The 15,216-nt window shown below is 47.5% G+C and overlaps 1 protein-coding gene across 1 annotated transcript in view; it reads left to right on the top strand.

Annotated features, from left to right (window-relative positions):
• The first annotated feature begins 299 nt into the window (after window positions 1–299).
• The window catches only part of CTXND1 (cortexin domain containing 1), a 57,393-nt gene continuing 42,476 nt past the window's right edge, over window positions 300–15,216 (top strand). The window contains exon 1 of the mRNA XM_025390444.1: window positions 300–572. The gene's annotated coding sequence lies outside the window, so the exon portion shown is untranslated. The remainder of the gene's footprint in view (window positions 573–15,216) is intronic.

Below are 15,216 nucleotides of genomic sequence, written 5' to 3'. Positions count from 1 at the left end.
TTGACCAGACGTCCCAAACCGGCCCCCTGCTCTTGCCCCTAACTTTAATGGATATGTTTGGCTTGCTGTTAAACATACTGCAGGAGAAGGCTTTGAGAGGGTTTTGTTGCCGTTGTTGTTTGGGGTGATTTTTTTTTTTTACTGTAAAGGGAATAGCTGAAGAAAATGCATTTGAAGAGCATATTAGAATAGACCAGATTGGTTTGTGCGCCTGCAAGGAGCCCTTGAGCCCCCTCCCCTCGCTGCCAACGCTCTGCCCCGGGGGCTGAAGTTTCTCTCTGCGTTTCCGCTTGAACAGCGTCCAGCTGCCTCGCCTTTAAAATGACAGGGCAGCCGCGGCTCCGCTCAGAGCCCCCTCTCGGCTGCTGGCCCGGGCTCGCCCGCGCCGCCGGGGCTCTGACTCAGCCGCAGCCCGGCCGCTCCCGCCGAGCCGGGCCTGGGCAGCGCCCCCCGCGCCTCGCGCGCCCGCGCCCCCGGCACCGGAAAACGCCGTAGCCAGCGATCCGTGGTCGCCCTGGGCTCGGCACCGGCCCAGCCAAGACCCCGGGAGCGCACGGGACGGGCCTCGCCAGGTAAGGACCGCTGGAGCATCCCGGGACCCGCCGCCGCGGCGCCTGCGGGGCTGGAGCGCAGCATCGTCGGTGCCGCCGGGGCTTCGCGCGTGTCACCGGCCACAGGCGGAGGATCTGCTCGCTGAAGTCGGGCCGAGTCCTGCGCGGCCGCGAGGGGACCCGCGTGGACACCGGGACCGATCCCCTCCAGGGCGGCACTGCGCCCGGGGCGCGCCTCGGTTGGCGGGGAGGGCCGGACCCGCGCGGCAGGTGACAGCAGCCTCGGTGGGAGCCGCACGGGCGCCGCGTCGCAGCGGCCCGAATTCCACTGCGGGGCTCGGGGCTCGGAAACCGGGAGAGTGTGGTGCTGTGTTCAGGCACCCTCGCTGTTCTGAGCCTCGCCTCCCCATTCGGGGGTCTTTGGCCTCTCTGCTATTGAAGGGTTTGGGGAGTGTGAGTTGAAACTGAATCAAAGTTAGAAAGTCCTTCTCGTCGAGTTCAGTGCCTAAAATTCCGTCTCCTGTGGCTGATAGTCACATAGAACAGATTTTTTTTCTCAGTGTAACTGATGAAGGTCAGCACGGATGTAACTTCTGGGAAAAGTTCTGTTGGTGGCAGCCTTTCTAAAGAAATGTCAAGTCTTCGTTGGATTTTGTTCTCATCTATGGCAAAAACCCTAATCCGCGCTTTCATATATTTTTCCGTATCAGTGGAGACGTGGAGAATGATCTTGGGTTCTAATGTTTTGGGGAATGTATTATGGAGCCCAATTTGATAAGAGTCTCCATGCCCGCAGGGAAAGTTCTGGAAAGAAACCTGTTAGAAAGTCCAAGCTGAGGCATCTCCTCACCAGGTGTGCAATAGGGCCACAGTGGCCTGTCAGGATGTGGCTCAGGACACAGGAAAAAAGCTCCATCCAAGCCTGTGCTGCCTTCGTCGGGAGAAGTTCCATTCTAACCCACTCGTGCATCCGCCAGCAGGTTCTTCTCAGTCCTTCCCTGATTCTAATCAGAGGATTCGAGTTTCTGGATGAACACTGTGATACAATCTTACCCTTTTCCATAAAATATATATCCAGTGAAATAAGGGGTCTATTTCCCGGGGTCTGGAGTTGAAGTCTTCTATTCTTCCCTCACCCTCATTAAGCCACCTCTTGAAAGGAACTGTAATAATCTGATTTGTGGTCTTTGCAAACCTGCAAAGTGTGTTTAAGACCTCATAAAGCCAAACATTCAAGGCCTTAAAAGTAACTTATAGATTAGATTTTGATTAAGGCTACCTTTTCAGGGATGGCTCAGCATAAGATACATACCAGCTTTGAGGAGGCATTAGGGAGGAAAAGCAAAATCTTACCTCCTTGGGAAAACTGTTCTGAAACTAATGACTTTACATTTATCCAAAACAGAAATTGTGGGTAAGCTGTTTATTTATTCTGTGTAATCATTGCATTCATATATCCTTGTTTCAAAGGATTAATTTCCCAGTTTTCCCAGTAATACTGTTTCTGATTTTTTAACAGCATGCAGGTAATGAATGCATAGAGCATAATGTGTCTCTACCCTAAATACTTATGGAAAATTATAGCAAATTTCTGGCCATTATATGTTTAAGATGCAGATTTAAAATAAAGTTATGGTGGAAAAGGAGTTGTTTTAAAAATAATATGAACTTTAATTGGCCTAAAAAAAAAAAAAAACTAGTTCAACTAGAAGTTCAATTGCTGCTTGCTTATAAATTGTGATTTACAGAATTGCGTGTTATCTTTCCAGTTTCTTTCCTCACAGGGTTAATGAAAGAGGCAGCCATTCTGAATATACTGCCTTGCTAGTTAATCTTTGTCCAGCAAATATTTACACTACCAGAGCACACTATTATAGCACAGACTCAAAATCTGCAACCTTAAGGTAGTTTGTGTGTAGCACTGCCCAAATTCAATACTATTTTCATGACTTAAATAGAAAATGAAATGATATCAAGGAAAATGTCCTTAAAGTATCCTGTCTTGCCATAATAGAACAGTGTTTATAAAACTGACATGGTTCCAAGACTGAGGTTAATGCTTCTAATAAGTTCTGATGTAGAAGAAAACCATAATGACTCTGAATTTTGGCATTGAAGGCTCTGGAACTGGTTCGTGTCCATAAATTTTTTAGATACGTTAAGTTTGCTATTAAAAGTGACAACATTTAGAACAGTTTTGGACGGAAATATTTCTAAAGCACATTACACGCTTCCTACAATCAGCAAGTCAGCGAATGGGAATTTGTGTGTTTCCTGACAACTCAAGATCAGCGCTGTGAATGTCAGTTGCCTTGTGGACATCAGGGGAGAAGGAACACTGGCATTTGTGGGGACAGATCAGAGTTTAGTCCTGGCTCTGCCACTAGTCAGATGATCTTAAGCAAGCCACCTTTTTTTATCTTCAGTTATCTTATTTGTAAAACCCCAGAATCATCAATACCTACAAGTCAGTTCCATTTATTAAGCACTTAGTGTATACTAAGCATTTTATATATTCCATCATTTAATTCTCAGAATTATTATTCCCATTTTCCTGATAAGGAAACTAATGATCAGAGAAGCAACTTGAATTACCCAAGGTTAACTGAGGTAGGAAAACTGGGATTCTGAGCAGGGGTCACCTGGTTTTGAAGCCTGTGTTCTTCTCACCTATGTTGAACCTATGGTATGGGGTTGCTCAGAGAAAAATATCTTTGATATAAAGTGAGCACTCAAAAAAATGTAGCTACACTTAACTTTTGATGACCAGTTGCACTGAGTGAGGATGAAGTGAGATAATTCATGTTTTGGGCCTGCAGTGTGGCCCCTCTGGAAGTTATCACGGCTGCCTCAGTTATCCCCTGGAACTTCCATGCCTCTGAGACTCAGCTTCCCCGTTTATGACTTAGGGAAGCATTGCCTTCCTTGCTGAGTTGTTATGGGACTTGTAGTTGATGTATGGGAGAGCCTGGCACCTAATAGGTGTTTTACAAACTGTCCTTGTAAACCGTTCCCTTCCATCGTCTGTTCCTTTTGCTTCGTTATGGACCTCAGTGCTCTGTAGATTTCTTTAATCTACATGTCCTCAAACACGTACCTCTAGGGCTGGACATTCCCAGAAGGGTCCCTGCTGTGCCCCAGTGACTGTGATGCTTCAAGTCCCCCCAAGGTGGAGGCCCCTGGGAAAACACATTCAGAGGGAAACGTAGGAAAACAGTATCATAGATGGGAAGGATTAGGTTGGGATCCCTAACCCCAGAATCCCCAGCCCATCACTCATCCCTAGAGCCACAGGCTTCTAAGAGGCCCCTGCAGCACAGAGGCTTCTACACATATGAGCATCCACTGGTGTTTCTGTGGCTGTGGCCTCAGGCCCCTTTGCTGGTGCCCTCCCCGCTTACCAGCCCAGTTCTGCTTTTAGCCCTCACTCAAGATCTAGTCTGAAAGCAGAACAAGTGCCTCCCTGATCCTCTCCTCAGGGCCACATCATCACCCTGGCCCTCAAGTTGTTACTACTCATGTGGCAAGGACAGGCCCAGACAGGGGAATAAAAAGAAAGGGACCTTTCTCATTTAAACCAGAGGCGTCAGATTTTCCCGTTGACAGAAAATGTGACCCTGGGGTCTCAGTAAATGACTTCAAGGCAGCACAGATTTCATATTCGGTACAGAGTTTATGCTCTGTCTTTATGGGAATTTTGTATCCTTCCTCTAAAAGATCTGACTCCTAGTGCCCTTGTCCCATTAGAATCCTGCAGACTCCAAAATGGCGTTCTATCCCTGTCCTTAGGATGGCGTGATAGAAAAGAGCTGAGTTCCCCCGAGACTGGAGCAGGGTCAAAAAGACAGAGAATCGAGGCTGGGCACAGTGGCTCAGCACTTTTGGAGGCCAAAGCAGGAGAATCGCTTGAAGCCAGGAATTTGAGACCAGCCTGGGCAACAGAGTGAGACTTTATCTCCACAAAAAATTTTTTAAAAATTAGCCAGCCGTGGTGGTATGCCTGTAGTCCCAGCTACTTGGGAAGCTGAGGCAGGAGGATCACTTGAGCCCAGGAGTTCAAGGCTGCAGCGAACTGTGATTGCACTACTACACTCCAGCCTGGGCAACATAGTGAGACCCTGTTTCTACCAAATTAAAAAAAAAAATCAAAAAAGGAAAGAAAGACAGGGAATTGTGCTGCCACTCCTGCAACCTGGGCTGGTGGCAGACATGGGTAATTGAAATACAATGTTCTTTCCATAGACATGAATCTCCATGCCCAGGTGGTTACCATGAGTTGACCAGAGGTGGCAGGCATACTGACACCTGTTATTTAGAGGCTGATATTAATAGCTGACAAGTGGCCTGACACTGCATGGCCTTTATCATCACATCCAGTTCCCACCGGCTACCCTGACTTCTTGGCTCAGACGAAGCTCCCTGTGTTCTAGAAAACTGCAAATAAATGGCATACATTTGTCACACCTCCCTCTCTTGCCTAGAGCAGACATTGCTAATCAATCATGATATTCTTTCCCCTGGAGCCAGAATGAGGCCTCAGAATCCTTTTCTACAACTGCCTGGAGTTGGCTTAGGAAATGGTATCTAGTTAGGTACTGCAGACAATGGGGCGACATTGAGGAGTTTTAAGCCAAGAGAGTAATGTGGTGGCAAAACTCCTGAAAGTGTTTCCCTAATGGACCTTTCTTTCTCTCCTTACCCTTTCCACTGCCTCTCCTATAAGCCATAGGAACATCTATAGAAATGACCCCTGTGCAGGCAAACCTGCCCCAAGATTCCCCACATCAGATGCAGGCTCTCTTGATGCTAGGCCTGAGAGAACACGTCTGTGCCCAGGTTGGGCTGCCTGCATCGAATCAGGTATGACTTGCAAGACCAGGACATCAAAGACAATTAGACTTTAGAGTTGGTTCATTTGTGTGTGAGAGGGCATAGTCTAGGCTGGCACCGCAATGAGGTTCCATGCATGGGAACAGCCATAAGCCTCAGGTCCCTGGAGGGCATGGGAGGGCATCCTCTCCATCAAGAGTAGGCTGTTCAGCTCCCAAGATGACCCTCCTCTTGGAAGATAAGTCTGGTGCCCTCTACAATAGCTGATGTTTCAGAGGTTTGCACTTTTTCACTAGGTCAATTGACTTGACAAATTGCCATTCTAGATTCAGCTCCCAAGAAGTGACCTGGGTTCCATCCGCATCAACAGTACGGCAGAATTGTGTGGTGATAGTCAAAGCATGCTCCCTTTCCCTGGGCCCCAGTTAAAATGTTAATATATTCATTCTCAGTGTCTGCAGAAGAATAGAGAAAAGTTGCTACCTTTAGGAAACTAAACTGGGAAATCCTGCCTCTCCCTGGTGACCACATTTCCATGTGAACAAGGAAATTATTGTTAATCAATATGCATGCCCAGTGAAATCTAACTCTCCCAAAATGTGTCTTCTTGTTCAGCAGTTTTTCTGGTTTCTGAGGATACTCCTCAAAAACATAATGGGTTTCTATGTTAGTGTGGGGAGGGTGGATTTGAGTGTTCCAAGGGTAAGATCTCGACCTATGACTGAATTCCTCCCCTACCACTCCCACTCCCCACCTTCCCCAGGAGCATCCAACCCCTGCAATTTGGAAGAGGCGTTCTTCATCTGTGATTCCAAGGAGGGGACTTCTGTCTCCACTGGAGACCAGCAATAAAGCCTTTTACTTTAACTCTTTGACTATTCACACAAGACAAAAGGCACCCCTCTTAGAGGCACCTCAGAAGCATAGGTGATGGGGATGAGGGACAATTTAAGGAAGCTCCTACACGTGGAATGTTGCTAAGGTGGTGGAAGAATGGGGGAGAGATCTAGTCATCAATACCTTAGCAGTTGGATTCACAAATTGTGGAACCCTGGAGATATTCTCCTAGGGGAGCATGGGGACCTCCTGGTGTCAGATTCACCTGACCTGGCTTCAAATCTTAACTCCACCACTTCCAGTTGCGAGACCACAGACACATCACCCCACTGCTTTGAGCCTCGATTTTCTCATGGGTAAAATGGAAAGAGGAATAATGACCTCCTAAGTTTTAAGACAGGCTGACAGAGGAGACTATGTGAAATTAACCAGCAGGCCTGGGAAAATGTATGTGACATCTGAATCCGACTGTGAGGACAAACCTTTCCGTGTAAGTGGGCAGCAGAGAAACACCCAAAGAATCAACTGTAAGGCTCATTGTAAAATGCAGATTCAGGGACCCAACCTCAGATCCCTGAACCGGAACTTCCTGGCACAGAGCTGGTAACAGATATTTTTAAACAAACTCTGTGAGAGATTATTAGGCATGATAAACATTAGAGTCTAAAATCTGAGAATCACCGACCCAGCTTGGGCAAATTAGCACACTTTGCATACTTGCTTGACTCAAACTCCAAATCCCCCAAAGTCCACAGCTCATTCTGCCCAGGCAGAAAAGTGAATGCCCTCTTTCTCCTTCTAAACACAGAGAGACACACATTAACTCCCACAACGGGTTTCACACAAGGGCACTTCATAATTGCCTGCTTCCACCAATGGCATGACGTGGTCGGCTGTCAGCACTGCCGGTAGCCAAAGCTTCCCTGTCCAGGCTCATGTGGCTCCGATCTTCATCATACCAGCCCTGGAAAATCACAAGAGGATAAACAACAAAGCCCAGATCTGATGCCAGGGTGCCTTTTAACCATGACTCTTCCACAACAAAAGTCTATAATTACACCAATTTCAATCTATACACTAGGAAGTTTCTCTCTATTCTTATTTGATCTCATAGTATTTTTTCCACCTTTATGCAAATTGAACTTCGGAATTTCAGAAAATTTGCTTCTTTGGAGGACAAAGACTTTAGTAGCTTAACAGTTGAGTCATTTGAATGTAGAGCAAGAAATGTTTACCATTTATTTTTTAAGTGTACTTTTTGGGGGAAAAAATTTTTTTCTCGTTATACAAGTTATAGATGTGCTAGGTGGAAGTTTTGGAATACTGAAAATTATAAAAGAAGAAAATAAAAACTACCTATGATCTCAGACGCATAACTACCATGTTAGCATTTCCTCCAGTTTTGTCTCCCTGGTGTTTTTCTGGTGGTGTTGTTTATTTTTCATTACAAAAGTGGAATCTGTGAGAATGACACCTAATAAATTGTGTTCGTGAGGCTTGCGGGGTTGGGGGTTGTCCATCAGTAGCAAGGGGGCTGGCCAGTAAAGATCCTGGAGAGCATGGAGTTAGATGAGGCTTTGAACGATGGACAGATTTGGGCAGCAGAGGTAGGCAGGTGGCGTTTCACAGGGAGAGGGTGGTGGCAGAAAGGGGTGGGAAGGGTGAGAGCCTCAGAGTGGTTTTAGGATACATCCATAAGTTCCCTGACAATCCATCAACGAAGAGGTGGAGTCTATGCCCCCATCCTTGAACCTGGCTGGGCCTCTGTGGCTGCCTCAATGTATAAAATGAGGTGGAAGTGATGTTGTATGATTTCAGGGCTGGGATAGAAAAGGCCACATGGCTTCTGCCAGGCTTTCTTGGGACACATGTTCTGGGAGCCTTGGGCCGCCATATCAGGAGCCAGCTGTCCCAACCAGGATCTGAAAGTAACTGCATGACAGAGCTCCACGCAAGAGCTGCCCAGCTGAACCCAGTCACCCTCCAGATTTCTAAGCAAAATAAATGATTGTTAGTGATTTATGAATAAAGAACCAGAATTCTGTCTTCGAGAACAATGTTTACATCAGTCTTGATGTAAATGCAAGCCTGCTACTGGCAATGTGCCCAGTGAAGCTGGTTGGGGCAGAACCTAGAGGTCTTGATGCCTGCAGCACTGAGAGGTATCAGAGGCCCCAAACTGTTCAGCTATGAGCTGTTGCCCATAGAGGGATTGCATGATCATGATAGCCGCTGGTGTTAATCTTACCATCCCTCTGTGTAGGTACTGTCCTCAGTGCATTCCACGAAGTCATGCCTCTGACCCTCACACCAACTCTGTGAGGCTGGTACCCTAATCCTCATCCCTATTTTACCCATGAGAAGTCTGAGGCACAAAGAGGTGAATGAATTCACCCAAGTCATGTTACTGATAAATGGGATTTGGGCTGGGATTCAAAACCCAAAGACTAGCTCCAGGCCTGACTCTCAACCCTTAACACTCGGTTCCAGCTCAGTGGAGGCTGTTGGAATGCAGATGAGATGATGAGATTGTGTACCTGATAGTGCTTTATACGGTTTAAGGTGCCTGATGGTGTTAGGAGGCTGAACTTGCCCTTCCCTGTGGGAAAGATCTAGCCCACAGGGTCATAGACCAGCAGCAGCAGCATCCACAGGAAACTTATTAGAAACACAATTCCTAGTCATTTGTGTCTCCTTTGCCTCAACCACAGAGGGCAGTGTCTGGGACTGATTCACTCTTTCTTGCAGCCAGAACTATCCAAAGCCACCCAAGTCCTTGCTGATGGGTTCACCTTGCACCCCTCCAGTGTGAGGCCTTCTGCACAGACTCAAAGGAGATTCTGCCTGATCTTCAATCAGAGTACTCCTTTACTTTTTCCGTACTAGAGATCTCATCACATGCTGCACATCCCCCTGGAAGAAGGGGGTCCAGCCAGTGACACACCTGAGGAACAGGTGGTTTCCAGCCCAGCCTCCCATGGCCAGCCCTGTGTTGGGCTGTGCCTCCTCGTGATTCAATTTTTCAAGAATAATGTAGGCCGGGCGAGGTGGCTTATGCCTGTAATCCTAGCACTTTGGGAGGCCGAGGCGGGCAGATCACGAGGTCAGGAGATCGAGACCATCTTGGCTAACATGGTGAAACCCCATCTCCACTAAAAATACAAAAAATTAGCCGGGCATGGTGGCAGGCACCTGTAGTCCCAACTACTCAAGAGGCTGAGGCAGGAGAATGGCGTGAACCCAGGAGGCGGAGCTTGCAGTGAGCCGAGATCGCGCCACTGCACTCCAGCCTGGGCGACAGAGCAAGACTCCATCTCAAAAAAAAAAAAAAGAATAATGTAAGGATCATTACAGCTTCAGCTGACTTTGATACATCCTTTGACAGCATATACCTCACTGTCCTGAACATGGGCTTAGAACATAAATTTTCAGACCTCATCTGTTCATTTAAATCGCACTTGCTAGGCTCAGAGGAAAGAAGGCATTAGCAGAGTATGAGTAGGATTACTTACGTTCAGCAGCACACAAGCAGACAGTTTCAAGGACTCTAAAGAGAGAAAGGTAATTAATAACAATGGCTGTATTGATCTTCCCATTTCCCACCTACTTGGTGAGCAGGACTGGAAAAGTCAATCTTCCCTCCACGAATGCAGAGATGCAGGAGATGGAGGAGATGGGCAGGATGACTGAGCCCTGGGCTCTGCAGTGAACTTCAGCAGAGCCTGACTGCTCGTTGCCTTCCAGACGGCCCAGAGCATCAGACTCCTCCAACATCCACTGCTCTCCTCCCAGGAGCCATTAACACAGCTCTTTCCACTTATTCAAAATGCTCTTCCATGTTGACTACACCATCTAAGCTGGTAGCCCCAAAAGAAAGGGTGTCATTGCTCTATTATTATTAGAAGGGCACAGAGACTCAACGACTGAAGGGATTTATCTCACTGGTGACTGGTGGACTAAGTCCAATGTGAGATAGCCACATCTGCACACTCTGTCTGCCTCATCTCTCTGGCTCTCAGCTGGGAAGCATCATTTACCCTGGGGTGCAAGGAGAAAGATGCCTTTGCGTCTGAATTTTGCAGGAAGAAAGGAGAGAAGATGATGATGGTAAATAGTCTGGATTCTCTTAGTGTGTTACTACCTGCCTAGCCCTCGGAAATAACTCTGACTCCTTGTCCAAGGCATCTGCTATAGCTACTGGGGCACCACCCTGTGAAGACTCTGCCATTGCAGAGTCTACCTGCCCCCACCTCTCACCACTCACCCCAAGAGTGGCCATCATGCCTTCCCTTTTAGGGCTCTTGGGGCCTGACCCAGAGAATATGCTAAGGTGACAATTGGCAAAGGGAGTTCCCTGTGCAGGGAAGTGTCTTAATGCCCATTAGAGTAGCCACTGCCTAATGTCCAGCTTACACCATACCCCAGGCTTGGTAGGTATAACTTGGGAATGTAACTTTGTGTTCACCAGCCTGGGATGGCTTAACACAGCCCTCAACAACTAGGCCCTGTAGGAGACCCTGAGACTCCCAAAGCTGGGCCCGGCTGGCAGCACTGACTGGCATCTGTTCTGGGGGAGGGTCAAGGGAAACGGGCAGATGCACTTGGCATGGCTTCCTTCCTGAGTGAAGAGGAGGTAGTTCAAAGGAATCAGAGGGTTGGCAGACGGAAGCTGCAGCTCATGTGGTCACAGATCAAGTCTTTCACAAGTCCAAGGCTCCTGACCTCCCTGTGCAACAAAGATTGGAAGTTCTAACTCACAGCCTACTTCTTTAAAGCCACACATGCATGAGATGATGAAATCAGATGCCTACAGAGGCTGGGCAGATGACATAAATGACCAACGCTGGCTGGGTCTGAGCCATAGGGAGTGGTGGGGACTGTGAAAAGCCAACTCCATGAGTAGTGTGAAGGGGACTCTGGCAGCTCAGCTCTACCTGCGCATTGTGGGACAGAAAGGCAACCCCAGTGTAGCCAGAAAATTTTCCAATAGCAGAAATCCTGAATTTTATGTGAAATTCGCCAAGGGCCATCTCTTTCAAGGTAAAACAAAATTAAACGTAAAGCCAGTCTGCAGCCAAACATAGCATAGCTTTGCCCCGCTCTACCAGAGGGCCCTGTGTTGTGACCTAGGGTTTACACGCTCCTCCCTCGGCATTGACTAGTGAGGCATTGTTTATGCAAATTTGCAAACTCCAGGGGAGGTGGAACTTGTTTCAAACACAGTCCCCTGTGATACCCCAATCTAGAAAACAGACAATTCGGAGCAGTTCTGGTTGAGGAGGAGCCAGATGGGGCCATATCTCTGCCTCCCCTTCCTGCCCAGCGTGCCTAAACCCTGAGATCTCAATGGTAAGGCTTCCACATTGTTTAACTTCTTGCCCGGGCTCACAGGAGCCCCCTTGTGGGCCAGGAGAGTTTCTGCCCATTTCAAAGACATCTAACTTGCCATCAAGTCCTGAAAGCAGAGAGGACACCTGCGGCGCAGGAACTTATTTTCAGACCTCCCCTCTCCTTCCTGCCTTTCAGCATAGGGGATAGTCACTCGTGCAGCCTCTCTGTCTCTCTTAGGGTGTCCCCAAGTCTTCTCAACCTACATAACAGAATAAAGGCACTCAGTTTCTCATCCATAAAACAGGAATGTCCTGTCCAGACTAGGTAGCCTCTCTGAGCCTCGGTTTCCTTGTCTATAAAACAGGAATGCTCACTGCTCTGCCTACCTCACAAGGGTGTTATTGGAATGAAAAAGTGGGATATGGATGTGAAAGTGTTTTGGAAGGTGAAGCCAGGCAGGGGAAAGGGCTTATCGTTTTGCATATGTGGGTTTTTCTATGGGTGGGATGGGAAGAATTGGACTTTGGTGTTTCTGCTTCTCTTTGTTCAATCTGCACTAGGCAGGTTTCCAGGAAACGGTGCTGTGGGTGGAAGGGAGGGTAGGCCAACAAGCAGCTGTTTCCCCCAAGGGCCAGTGCACCTGAACTCCGTGGGCACCTGGGGTCTCTCCAGTCATGAAGCCCTATTCCATCATCCCAGCTCTGTGGGGGAGGGTAGGACACAGAGCTGTGCTTGCTGTCCTCACTGTGCATGGTCACTGACTACCCACCTTGCCCTGCAGAGCAGAGAAGCAAAGGAGAATGGGGGGCCCCTGCCCTCATGGCAGCTGAAGCCCTTACATGTCTGAGCATGTAAAACCAAGAGGCATCAGAAACCCAAAAGGGGGTCCTCAGTTCAGATCAGAGCAGGTGATTCTTGAAGGTGGTCCTGAAAGATTTCCTAGGGGCCTCTACGTAGAAAGGTCTGTTGAACAAAGAAAAGAAAAGGGAAAAAGTTCCTATTTCGTTTGAGAAGCCCAGTGTTTGGAGAATAATATATGAGAAAAGAAGGAACAGGAGGCAGGAAAGGAAGAGAATCCTTTTCAGACAATGGTGCTGCGGGGCCCCTTTTTCACTTAGCTCCTGAATCCTGACCCTGGAGAGTGGTCTAGGGAGTCACACACTGGGCTTTTCTGTTTTCTGCCCACAGATGCACGCACAGCTCTCATCTCCATCTCTTAACTCTTGTTGGCTGGTAATTGCCCCCATCTCTTTGTTTATAACACAGGGATAACAGACTTCCCTCACAAGGGATGGTGAGGGTGCAAGGAGGATCAACAAAATGTGTATCACATGCCAGTTTAAGGATTCCATGAGCAGCAGCATTTCCGCACTTTCTCTGCAGTAGAGCTTATCTCTGTAGAACTTGTCTCCCTTGGGGGTTCCCCTCACAGCCTGGCACAGAGCAGGATGAAAAGGCAAAGGAAGCCAGCTTTGTCCTGGGGATTCTCTAGGTACCAGGATATCTGGGTGCTCTGACTGAGATTCATATGGCTGTCTGGTTATTAGGAAATAACATCCCTCATTAACAGCTACTGAAGTCTTTATTCACTGGATTTATCTTCCCTTGAATGTGACATTTGCCACTGATTTTTATATCTTGTACAAAGTGTCTCCAATAAGCAGATGCATTTTCAAGAGCTCTTATCAATGAATCAGTTAAACAAATTAGCTTCCAAATTCCAAATTAGCTTCCCCTTAACAGATGTCTGGAAAGTTCTCAGGACTTCCAGAAGAGTCTTCGGGAGAGACTTTCCAGTCTACACAGTGATTAGGAACTGATTCCATTGCTAAGAGCTTTTTATTTGGTCGGTGGTGGGGGTTGTTGGCAGGCACACAACAGTAAGTCAAGCATGCAATTCAATTTAACAAATAGTGCAGGCTTGTGTACCTGCTAGGGGACCTAGGCCATGTTCCAATCTAGGATACCTGACAGAACAGGAAAACATAGTAGTAGAAAGAGGGAGACCTTGGTCCTACTTGGAGATGAGGGACGGGGCAAATTCAGGTTTTATGGGCAGGGAGCCCCCTTTAATAAAGTAATACAGTCCAGGCGCGGTGGCTCCTGCCTGTAATCCCAGCACTTTGGGAGGCCGAGGCAGGCAGATCACCTGAGGTCAGGAGTTTGAGACCAGCCTGACCAATGTGGTGAAACCCCGTCTCTACTGAAAATACAAAATTAGCTAGGCCTGTTGGTGCGTGCCTGTAATCCCAGCTACTCAGGAGGCTGAGGCAGGAGAATTGTTTGAACCTGGGAGGCAGAGGTTGCGGTGAGCCGAGATCGTGCCATTGCATTCCAGCCTGGGCAACAAGAGCAAAACTCTATCTCAAAAATAAATAAGTAAATAAAGTAATATAAAATTATGAAAACAAAAGTAAGCACAAAAGTGAATATTTGGGATGAGAAAATAACAGCAAATTATCAATAATAAAAAAGATTTAATTTTTTTAACTGCCAAACAAGATAAAAATACAATAGACATCACAAGGAGACAGGGAGGCTTGGGTGGAGCCAGAGCATGGTGTTCCTTGAATGCTTGCCCAAAGGAACTGGACTCTGTGGATGATGGGGAGCTGTAGCAAGTTGGTGATTGTATTAGTCTGGGTTCTCTTAGAGGGACAGAACTAATAGGAAATATATATATATATATATGAATGAGTTTTTTAAGTATTAACTTACACAATCATAAGGTCCCACAATAGGTTAACTGCAAGCTGAGGAGCAAGGAGAGCCAGTGTAAGTCCCAAAAATGAAGAACTTGGAATCCAATGTTAGAGGGCAGGAGGCACCCAACATGGGAGAAAGATGTAGGCTGGGAAGCTACACCCATCTCTCCTTTTCACATTTTTCTGCCTGCTTTATAATCACCCGCAGCTCATTAGATTGTGCCCACCAGATTAAGGGTGGGTCTGCCTTTTCCAGCCCACTGACTCAAATGTTAATCTCTTTTGGCAACACCCTCACAGACACACCCAGGATCAATACTTTGTATCCTTCAATCCAATCAAGTTGACACTCAGCATTAACCATCACAGTGATTAATGCAGCAATTTGGGGTGGGTGGTCGCCAGAGGGCGTAGAGTGGAGAGGTGGGGAGCAAGAGACCATACAAGGGACCCAGGCACAGAGGACTGTGGGGCTCAGGGAGGACCTGGAAAGCCAGAGCTGGTGGGAAGGGCTTCAGATGGCAGAGCCTTCAGGACTGGCACGGGCATAGGTGTTAGCAAAAATCAAGAGGTCAAGGAGAGCTCTGACACTCCACTGCTCTGTCGCTGACTCTGCTCGGGATGCCACCAGGTGTGACTTGAAAGAAAATGGAAGATTCAGTTCAATTCAGTCATGTGGTGCTTAACAACGGGGATCCGTTCTGAGAAATGCATTCTCAGGGGATGTCGTCGTTATGTGAACATCATAGCATGTACTTACACAGACCTAGATGGTAGAGCCTACTACACACCTAGGCTATACGGTATAGCCCATTGCTCCTAGACTACAGGCCTGTGCATTATGTTACTGTACTGAATACTGTAGGCAATGGTAGAACTTGTTCACTGGGTTTAACACGGTTGGGCAAAGTCTGCCTGCTGCTTGTTATTGTACAGCCCATGAAATAAGAATGGTTTCTACA

This window comes from Theropithecus gelada, chromosome 7a (genome assembly GCF_003255815.1).
Source record: "Theropithecus gelada isolate Dixy chromosome 7a, Tgel_1.0, whole genome shotgun sequence".
Lineage (NCBI taxonomy): Eukaryota > Metazoa > Chordata > Mammalia > Primates > Cercopithecidae > Theropithecus > Theropithecus gelada.
This window is presented reverse-complemented; position numbering and strand designations above follow the sequence as displayed.